Here is an 11570-nt window from a genome sequence, read left to right on the forward strand (position 1 = left end):
TGTTATGTTTTACAAGAATATTGTTATAATATGTTCATATATTTATATGTATAAATGTTGAAATGGTTTGCAGAGTGAGTCTTGCTCGAGCTTTTACAAATAAGTTCTATTCATGTTTGAGGGATGCTGGTAGATATTGTATGCAATTACAACATAGGCTATAGATTGCTGGAGCTGTATTACAACAAAACAAACTTTTGTAATACAGTTTATTAATTAAGCTGCACATACAGTTAGTTTGTGCCCCATTCTATAAAATTTCAACATGTGAATGGGTAGCTATTTAATGATTGGTGCTTAGTGACTCTTAATCCATTCCACACTGTGTGCATCAGCATCCATGCTGTAAATTAAAAACATTCCTGAAGAAGCCATGATCATTTTAGCATGGTTCTTTAAGGTTGTTTAATTCAGCGTTAGGCAGTAAATGCAGTAGTTAACCATTAAAAAAACAGGATGAGGATGTCATACAGTCAGGAAAAGTCTGTTGTGCCACACATAATGAAACATGGTTATGTGCACAACATTGGTTTAACTGTTACATGAAATAAAGAGGAGAAAAACAGTCATTTACACACTGAGGCTAGCTTCATTTCTCATATCATATTATAGGGGGATGTCCCGTCTAAAGTGCAGCTTTTACAAATAATTGGACTTCACTCTATGAGACCATCTCAAGAACATCATCTTGAATACTGACAGTTTTTCTTTAAGGTCTTTGCAGTTGTCTCCAGTGAATGTGTAGTCCTCTTTGGACAGTGTGAAATTAATTAATTAATTAAGAAATTATTTAATAAAGTGATGGTAGATGTCTTGTATACCCCCCTAGTAAACCATCCATTTAATATTGTGGACAATATACCGGAGGATGCTGCCCATCTTTGCTGATTAAACCTATTTGAATACCCTAATTTTTTTTATTGTAATTTGGTTAAAGCAGAATCATGAAGATAACTTTTTTTTTACAGTATAACTGCACAGTGAGAAAAGAAACATGCAATTCTGTAGTGAAAAGATGCTAAATGTTACATGGGTTCATTGTAAGTTAACATGAAACCGGAAATACCTTGTGTGAAAATCTGAATTGACCAACTTAATGATTTGTGTATGTAGAGCTATTATAATTTTAAGGGTTGATACACTTTCTGATAATTTATTTTTCCTTTCAGATATGGTATTGTTATCTTCGCTGGAATTGATGGTTATTCACGAAAGGTAAACATTTGACACTTTTTCAAAACAAAGCAATGGGGCTGAGCCTAGTATTACCATATTCTATTTAGTATGGCACATTCACACAAGTATTTTGTTACTGTACTCTAGATAATGTACCTGGGTTCTGCGAATAATAACAAGGCATCAACAGCACTTGGCTTCTTCATGAGCTCAGTTGAAAAGTTTGGCTTTCCATTAAGGTAAGAAAACAGCAAGAGCATGATTGTCTTTTGTCAAAATTCATTGACTGAAAACATTTGACTTTATCTCTGTTTCTTATGTCATAATTTAGAGTTAGAGGAGACCAAGGGGTCGAAAATGTCGGCATTGCTCAGTACATGTTCACTATTCGTGGCTGTGGCAGAGCAAGCTACATATCTGGGAAAAGTGTGCATAATCAAAGGTAAAAATCAAAGTTGTGTTTCTTTTAAGTAACCCTAACCCGAATCAGAAAAAAACAGTTTTTCCGCACATCAGTGTTTTTATTTACTGAAATGTCAGTCTGTCACTAACACTTTTGTTCTCACAAAATACAATGGAGGTGAATGTGATTTGTTTTTTGATGCCTAAAGCATTAAAGAACTGCATTGCAAAGACCGTAATACCAACATCTCTGTCCTAGTAAATTTGGATAATTCACAGACTCGCTGTAAACAGTCTTCACCAGAAATTATTTATTTAAAAATGATTTCTGTCATAGAAATTCTTGGGAGCAAGTCAATTCTTATTGACAGCCAGCCGGGGAGACTTACAATAGTAATACAGAGTGAACACTGCAGTACCAAACCAAATCTGAAGGATACATCCTCACAGGAAGCATTTATCCTTTGTAGGCCTACAGAGATGCACTGTGTCCAAATTAGGTTATTGTTCACCACTTTATACATGTGTGAAGAGTCTTAGATTTTTGTTCAAATCAAGACACCATGCTTACCTAAGTTAACTTAAGTCAGTGTTTCCCACATATAGACTTTACTTGGGTGGGCCACCCAGGTATATGAATGGCCAGCCCGGGTATATTTGACCCATTCAACATTTTGCAGCGAAAAATAGAGAAGCAATCTATTATGTTACAATACATGCAACACTTTCTACAGAGTGTCTATCTGTATTGAAACAAAATATAGATGATCTCAACCTTGGGTTACCTAGGAAATGGATAGCAGTGCATCCGTATCAAGACAGTTGTCAGTCAGTTCACCAAGCAGGCAGAGAGGAGAGACCAAGTCTGACCTACATTCTGAGTATCCCTGGCTGTGATTCTAATATTAATATTTTTTGTTTTTTTGATCCTTCAGAGTGGAGCGCTTATGGCGTGACGTGTGGATGGCAGTAACAAGGGTATATTATGAGCTACTTCATGGTCTTGAAGAGGAGTGCCTACTTGATCCCTCCAACAGCCTGCAGTTATTCTGTGCCCAGTACATATTTGTACCACGCCTCCAAATGGACCTAGACACTTTTACAGCCGGGTGGGATAACCATCCTCTCGACGGAACAAAACCTGACTCCCAATCAACTTTGGACCATTGGATTTCTCCAGTATCCTGTGGCTGCTCCAGAGAATCTAGAGGTAGACCTCAAATATGTTGAATCCAAGCTATGTTTAATCAGGTTTACCCATTGTGTCATATATTTTAAGCTCTGAAACAATTGTGACAAATAATGCAAAAATAGATCAAATCAGAAGTCAAAAATGTTTTTAACGACAATGTATATTCAGTATTTTCATACTCAACAAATAAATAATAAAATGAATTCTTTGAAGATCAAATGTGTGAAGTATACAAAAGGCAAGTGTTATAACAAAATTACTTGCCATTTATAGGATTTGCAAGATCACTTGTTAGACAACCCTGACAGTTTGAGAGAAGATGCTCCTGCTGCTGCTGCTGCTGCTGCTGGTGGAGTAGTTCTACCACCCATCCAGTGCCCTCTGGGGCCACAGGCTATGGCTGGACTGAGGGCAGCCATCAATCCTATCACTCCCTCCCAGGACAATGGAAGAGACATTTACAAGGCTGCGCTTGACTATGTAACATTTCACTCAAACTTGGCAGGATAACATGCAGTCTGCAATATAGAATAGATGTTCAACAGTTTTGTGATTTCAAAAATTGTTTCTGATTCTTGAAATGAAATTGTAATTGCTTGCATGAATAGGTATTTGTGCAGAACTATTGTGGAGATTGTTTAGGATATAGGTTTTACTATGCAGTATATAAACAACTCAGTCTGTCATGGTAAAAAGAGATCCACTGTTTTATTCTGCTGTTACTTGTTTTAAACAACCAAATGTAACTTCCCACAATTTTATTGGCCAAACTTTTAAATCTAGTGTATGCAGATATTTTAAACTGGTGTCTTAAATACCATTAGACAATTATCTCACACTGCATAAGACATCTACCAAACTCAATATGTCATGTTCGATATTTTGGTAATGAAGAATTTAAAATAAAGCTATGTGGATTTGAACACTTTGATGCTGCATAATGTGCATCTGTATTGTGTTGGACTCTGAAGTGAAATGCTGTTTTTTTTTTTTCTTTTCAGTGGAAAACAGCACATTAGTTCCATTTTACAGCATAATACTGTATACATACTCAAGTAAAACACTTCAGTTAATATTCACAATGAAAAAAATGATAAAGGCCACGGACCGCATTATATCCATATTTATTGTTGTCAAGTTAATTTTTGCTGACGATTTAGTAAAAAATCCAAACCCCCACAAAGTTGATTTCACTTGAATGACATGAATTTGCCTTACACATGTTGAAACTAATGCATATGTGGAAGACTGAACAATTTCAACTTTTCAACAGTACAAGTAACCTTGTAATATGAGGAACAGCATCACATTTCAAGGTTCTATATTACATGTACATTTGTCAGTGCGCTGTAAACAAAATGCAAATACAGAGTTCTTAAATTACCTTTTTTCAAATAAATTGTTAGCAGTGATCCCAAACTAAAAAAACAATGCAATGGGAGAATCACGTGTAAAGAACCAAACCGTAATATTGAGCTGTTTTTATGGTTAGGGTTATGCTATCTGTATTTTTTTAAGACTCTCTCAGAACAATAAATAGCTCACTGAACAGATTTAACAAAAATGCAAAAAAAAAAATTCACAATACTGGCTGACTTTCAAGTAAACATCAGTGGTCACAAAACATGACTCTACACACGACTGAAGTCTCTACCCATTCTGATTGCTACTGTCATTATATCTCTGAACTCTGTGTATGTTTTCATATGTTACAGGAATAGTTATTGTATTTGTGCAGGCACTTGCAAGTGGGAAACAAATGTGGTGACCAGGCATTTTCTCATTACAGTGGTGTTCAAATCTTAGATTTATTTTAAAATCTGCCCTCTCTGATGGAAGAAGGGGCTTGTGCCTTTGTCCAGTTAACCACTGCATTACTGTTGGGACAGACAGGCTTGCGTGTTTTTGTTGATTCCAGTGCCCTTCACTTAGCAGCTCCTCTTGGGTCAGAGGCTCACACATTTTCTGGTCTTCATTCTGACCTGCATGATAAAACAAATCAGAGTATTTCATTACAATGGAGTAAAAATCCAACACTGCAAGAAGCCAACCCTATTTACTAATTTGCACGATTAATTCCAAAGGCCTATTTCAACTAACCCTACTGCATTCATTTCTATTTGATATACACTGAAATAACTGAAAGATAAAAACAAAAAGGTAGGAATAGTCCTAGAATAATGTAATCCAAAAGAATACCAGGTATACAGTATGAAATCATTTGATTACATTTGTAGTGTACTATGTTGTCACCACAGGCATATGTTTCCATTCAACATTGGAGGGGACACATAAGCTTAAACAATATTCCTGCATTCTGGGAATTTATTTTTTTTCTTAAGAAACATGTATTTTGATCTATTACTTATGTCTTTGGGCTGTGGAGGGCAAAGTCCAGAAAGGCTCTAGTGAAGTTCAAAACCTGGACCATTTTGCCATAAGCATTGCCACTCGCCACTACCCACAAAATTAATGTTTCTAAAAGGAAATCTATTGATGGTCCTTTTGGTGGAGTGCTAATATTCATCTCCTAATCAAAGACTGTGGAATCATATTCTGCTCTATTCATTTTAGGTACCAGCTGTTTGCATGGCAAATTTGTATAGTACTTTAAAATGTGATAAAGACAGGTTAAGTCAAACCTGTGATTTCTAGGTCTTGTAGAAAGTCCTGGAGGAAGTTGATGATGGCATTTTCTCTTGCTTGCCTTGGACTTCCCTTCTCACTCAGCTCAGGCACTAGGATACTCATTATGTAATCAGCATCTGGCTGTGTGTGTGTGTGTGTGTGTGTGTGTGTGTGTGTGTGGGGGGTAAAAGGGGGAAAAAAAGGAGGAGGGTTGACTACACATATAGGAACACAGAAACTTTGAAAAAGACCACAGGTCCACATTACATGACTTTGTAAGCAATAACAGAAATTCATAAAAAGATAATGGTATAAATCATAAAGAGATGCAGCTTTACTACTACATCCTGTAGGGTTTCTAAGCATATTATCAAGTCATAGCAGTAAAGCAAATCTGGATGATTTAATGCCCAGAATCCTTACTCTGTCATCGTCCTCTTTGGGGACAAACAGGCTTGAGCAGAGAGTTTGATGCTTCCCAATCACATCCAGAAGGTTGTAGATCTTCATCCCATTTCTAATTTGCTGAAGCATAGGAGTCAGACGCATTGTAGCATGCAGAACAATGGCTCTATTGAGAACAGGGAACAAAGTTTGTCTTGATTTGCAGAAGACCCATAAACAAAAGGGAAATACATGCTTTTTTCCACACAACTAAATTAAGACTAAGACAAGGCTGTACAAATTTATATTAAGTTCAAATGCTGCATTTCTAAAAACAGTAATAATACTATTCTGTTATAGTGACTACTGATGCTGGGTGCATCAAAATGAATTGTACAAAAATAAAAATTGTACTCTGGAAAATAAGTACGGACCTTATGATACTGTCCTTTCGGTCCATCTTTAGCACACCAGTGTAACCACAACTCACGATTTCATCTGTCAACTGTGTCAGATCAGTTGCTGCCTCCACCTAAAATTACAACAAACTTATTAACACTATAGCAATGAAATACTGTACACTAAGAAAAGCCTTTAATAGTCTTGCACAGTTGTTCATAGCAGATGTACTCACCCTTTCGATGAGTAAAGCATATTCAAGATCATCCACATCATCTTTGGTCAGCTGCAGAGCATCAAAATCCCCTGTTGCAAGAAACTGGTAACACCAATTTCTGAAGAAGCATGGTGCTGGGCCACCCTGAGCTAAGCTGACAGAAAACACTTCTCCTGCAGTTCTGCATGTCATCAACAAAGAGTGCAGACATTGTAATTGTGACTTTTTACTTTTACTTGCATAAACTGCATAATGTAGGATAACTAGGAAACAATGCAAACCTGTAGAAACCATTTTCTAGGTCACACATAGAGTAGACAGGACTCTTTCCCTTCTTGCCACTGCCAAACAATCGCCTCTCAATGCCATGCATCATTTCTAAATACAATAAATGATGACAGAAAACACAGTTCAGTAAATAAAAAATATTGTACCTATGAACCTGATTTCAGTAGTGTTTGGTGCGAGAGATTGTCATAAAGATACATTACCAGTCAAAAATTCTTTGCTTAATGCTCCAGTGTCGATTCCAGCTTCACCAATGAAAGTCACATTGAGTTTGTTGACAGGGGAGCCCTTCTTCTGTCTCTGCCACTGAATTAGGCCTCTTTGGATGAGGTTGTCCCGGGTGATGCAGATCTTAAAATCTTTGCTTGCATCTACTTGGCTTGCAAGCCACTGGAGGACATCATCGTCACTATTAAAAAGCAGCAAAAAAAAAGAAGAAAAAATCAATTACTTAACTTTGAATTTAATGATGCCGTAGGAAAACAAATGACTGATGAAAAAGATGGGGTAAAAATCACCTAGACATATCGGCCATAGATCGCTTCCTCGCGTAGCACACAGCTGTCTGTACTGTAGTTCAACATGCCCTGTAGACTGACAAGGATCAACAAAAACACATTCAATTTGTATGTAATATTCAGTAAAATATATTAATGTTTATGTTTCAGCACACCTGAAAAACAATGGTAAAAAGGCATTCTACTGATGTTATTTTGGACCTATGTGTCAGCCTAGATGCCTATTGAGTGACCTTGCCATTACACTCTTGTATTATCACAGCATTTCTTGTACATTATGAAGGCCAAAACAAAGATGCAAATTATAGTTAAATTAATCCCAAATCCCTGATATAGTACATAGTAGATATATTACAAGGAGACACTGCTTTAACAAAGACAATATGTTGGGAAATAAAATGTATAATAACATGATAGAATGGCAAACCTTTCCCACACAGGCTTGCATGCAGAACAATTTCATCTGATGGAAAGCAGCCACAACATATAGGGCATTCCTTTCTATCCTGTAGACAAAAGATATTCAAATCAATTGCACAAGGTCTCTGTCTGCAATTTTACATATCTTTCAAGATCTCAGCTCAAAATCATTACCTGGCCACAATCTCTGGACTCTTTGTTAGGGTGCGCAAGTGGTGAGTTTGTGACAGAAAGAACCTGGACCTCATTCTGCCAGTCCTGTAAAGTAACAAACAGCTGTATCCATGAATACATAAGAGGAGAAATAATCAATGCTACGACATACATACAAACAATAAAAATTTCCGGACACTTTTTTGCAAACAGTGTATTATCTCAATTGTCTATAAAAAACATCTGAGGAACTCAGAGGACTTCATGATGTTCTGAATTCTTACAGTATAGGGTTTAATTCTTGCTTCGTAAAGTCCAAATTTATCATCATTAGGAGTATAGTTTATATATAAGATATTGAGATATGTTTTATGTGTTATTAAACAGTGTTACCATAGACAAAACAATGTGATGGTATTTTACCATTAATTACGCTGTGACTCCCAAATATATGTACTGTTTTGCCATATCTTCTCTGTTATATGCATTTACCTCATCATCATCATCATCTGCTGCAGACTCCATACAACCCTCGATGTGCAATGCTAGGATATGCAGAGGCATGTTTTCTTTGCACACTTGGCATGCAGCCTTAGGCATTTTTTGAAATTCAGTGGCATCAGATGGCAGTGGAGTAAGATCAAGGTCCTGCTGCAGTGGAACAATGTACATGGTCGTCTTCCCAGCACCAGAAACACTGCGAATCAGTCGACCTGTATAACCGTCTACATCAGGAGGAATGGCAAGCAATTTTCTTCTACCGTGACCTGCAAATACAGAAAGTGAGAGAAAGAGTTTTGAATGTTGGTGTTCCTGCACCATCCAAAGGAAAGGTGTTTGAAAATGGTATGCACCTGAAGCCTTGTAGAACAACCACCCTTCCACCGCCTCCATTTTGGGATATTCTTCAATGAGAATTTTATTTACCTGAGAAATCAATAACAGAAATGGGAAAAGGCAGTTAGAAAAGGACAGTATAATAAAACGAATAAAAGTATTTATAACACTTTAAATTGTTTTGTATAGTAATAGCATCACAATAACAACATTGACAAGTTTAATAGTGTGCATGCAGTTGGACTGTAATGCCAAAATTATGATTAACTTAAATTTAAAGAGTGGTTGCAATACCATTGCATGGCTCATATCATCCGTCAAAGTGAGGGACCTCTTCCCCAACCCTGCTTGACTCAACTCCAGCTCTTCAGCTGCAGAAGGCGTGCTGGTACAGCCCTTATTCACCAAATATACATACACACTGAATGGCTTACAGCCTTTCGGCTTCCCTGGAGTGGTTTGTAAGGGTGTAAAGCGGTTTTTGCCTTTCCTTTTGGTAAAGAAGCCAGGAAATGACCTGCATGTGGGACGTTAACAGAAGTGTATAAATCAACATTATGAAAAATAATTTTCCATCAAATCAGTCCAACATATGATCACAAATAAATTAAACACCTGGCCATCTCCTCCTGCACTGTTTGTTTTGTTGTTTGTGCTTGTGGATTCTGTTGCTCATGTGACTGCACTGGATTCTGCTGTGCTGGGGTGTGATGCTGCTGAATATTTTGCGTTAGCACGTTTATGAGGCCTTGTGCAGCAGCAATAACACTGGCCTCTAACTCCTAAAGAAAAAGAAAAGAGACATCACAGGGCTGGAGAATTAACGCTAACTAGCATTAACCACAGATTAGCTAGCCAACACCTATTAACTTAGCATTTCTTTCAGTGGACCGCTGCCAAACCAACACAACAGCCGTTCAAAGTTAACTTTAACTCGGCCAGGGTCTTTGTGAAAAACACAACGGCAAAACATCACAGGGCTTGAGACTTAACATTAGCTACCATTTACCCAGGGTCCACATTTAACTTTCTGGCTCATCTGCTAGTGGCAGGTAAACTGAGAAAAGCAGAGCTGGTAGTCACAGCTCAGTAAGTTAGCTGCTCAGACTCTCGTTGACCGCGCTGGAAACCGAGTCCGCTGGAACATTTTATCGTCACCAGAAGCAAATTTCCGGCCCTTGTGAGAGTTATTGTGGACGACCGCCGTTGAAGCTGAGCTACCGGCTCAAAGATGAGAGGCTGTATGGTGTGTGTGTGTGTGTGTGTGTGTGCGTGTGCTGGGGATGTCAGTAGCTAAATTACACAGCCGAAGCCCTGCTGTTTATCACGTCAATGTTAACGTTCCAGGCTATGTTACTGTTAGCCGCCGTTGTGATGTATTATTACTTGGCAGCAACAAGTATTTACCGCCAGGCCGGTGACACATGACGTTAATTTATTTTTCTGCCAAAACCGACTTTTAGCCGTGTTGGCGCTTGGCGAGTGTTTATTTTGATCCTGCATTAACCACAGGTTAAGTTAGCCAACACAGCTAACGTTAATGTTAGAAACTGACATGTTCCAGCGGACCTCTACAAAAACAGCATGACGGCCGTTAAAAGTTAACCAGACAGGCCAGGTTGCATGTGAATAAACATGTAAATAGCAGAGAAAAAAAACAGACTTACTTGCGGTTTGGAAGTTCCCGGTGAACATGACATCTTAGTAAAGCCACCATGCCAGAGGCTTCCGAGCGGATGGCGGGTTGGAAAAGAGACGTTCGTCTTCAGTATGCCGCTATGCATATTATATGCAAACCACGGTCTAGTTGCCCCTCCCCTCACACCCCCCCCCGGTCCACGCCAAAACAGTGACAGAAAGTTGAAACTGAAAATCAGTGACACTGAAAAAAAAGTGACATTGTAAAAAAATCTGTCACTGAAAAAAAAGTGGCATGAAGAAAAAATCTGAAGATTGTCATTGAAAAATACAAAAAAATCCCAATAAAATAAAATAATAAGATTTTCAGATTTTAATTATTTTAATTAGTTTCTTGTTTCAGTGCTAATACTTGTTTCAATGCCAATACAACTGTTTTCAATACAAATGCTTCAATGCCAATGTTTCCTTTTTCAGTACTGGCTTTGTTTTCAATGCCAATTTTTTTTTTTGGATGCCAAATTTTAAAGTCACCGTTCTGGCTCCATATAATGGCAGTGTAATATCAGTCTGGGGAATAATATAAATCAGCTCCTTCAGTGTATTTGCCCGAATTTTAGTCAGAACCTTGGACCTATCAGCTCTTGCAAGATGAAATCCAATTACATTTAGGCTAATCGTGGGTAAACTTTGGCAGATGTAATTATTAAACTCTGGCAGAGTCCAAGAAAGTGCTACGTAACTTCTGTGTGAGACTGCTCCTGGCAAATCACGACTTGGGATCCCTGGAAAATAATTAAAGAAAAAACTGTCAATATACTGACTCAATAATTTATTGTGTTTTGCTTGCCATTGACTTAGATTCAAAGCCTTATTGTGTCTTTATAGGCTGTGAACAACATACTTTGCTGTATTTGTTGGTTATGTTCGGAGCACAATTTCAATTCAGTTTATTTATGTAGCGCCAAATCGTAACAGAAGTTACCTCAGGGCACTTTTCACATAGAGCAGGTCTAGACCGAACTCTTGAATCTACGGAGACCCAACATTCCTCCATGGGCAGCACTTGGTGACAGCAGCAAGGAAAAACTCCCTTTTAACGGGAAGAAACCTCAAGCAGAACCAGACTCTAAATGGACGCCATCTGTCAATAGGCCTATCTGAGCTATAAGCACTCGGGCTACATCATGATAAACATTGGTTTGTGGATGTTTAGCGTGAGGCTTGACAAAATGAATCAGGGCAAGTCCTGCTCAGTACACGTGTATGAAAAATGGGATTAGATAAAATCATGTGACTTTGCAGTAGGACTGCAACG

At 37.9% G+C, this 11570-nt stretch overlaps 1 long non-coding RNA gene across 1 annotated transcript; it reads right to left on the minus strand.

The window, feature by feature from the left end:
• Window positions 1-7629: 7629 nt before the first annotated feature.
• On the minus strand, window positions 7630-8536 carry LOC125892102 (uncharacterized). Its single transcript, XR_007449708.1, has 3 exons — window positions 8270-8536; window positions 7799-7882; window positions 7630-7710 (listed from the first exon to the last, which is right to left on the minus strand). It is a non-coding gene; the product is annotated as an uncharacterized LOC125892102 (long non-coding RNA).
• Window positions 8537-11570: the final 3034 nt, after the last annotated feature.

Source organism: Epinephelus fuscoguttatus, linkage group LG1 (genome assembly GCF_011397635.1).
Source record: "Epinephelus fuscoguttatus linkage group LG1, E.fuscoguttatus.final_Chr_v1".
In the NCBI taxonomy this organism is placed as follows: Eukaryota; Metazoa; Chordata; class Actinopteri; order Perciformes; family Serranidae; genus Epinephelus; species Epinephelus fuscoguttatus.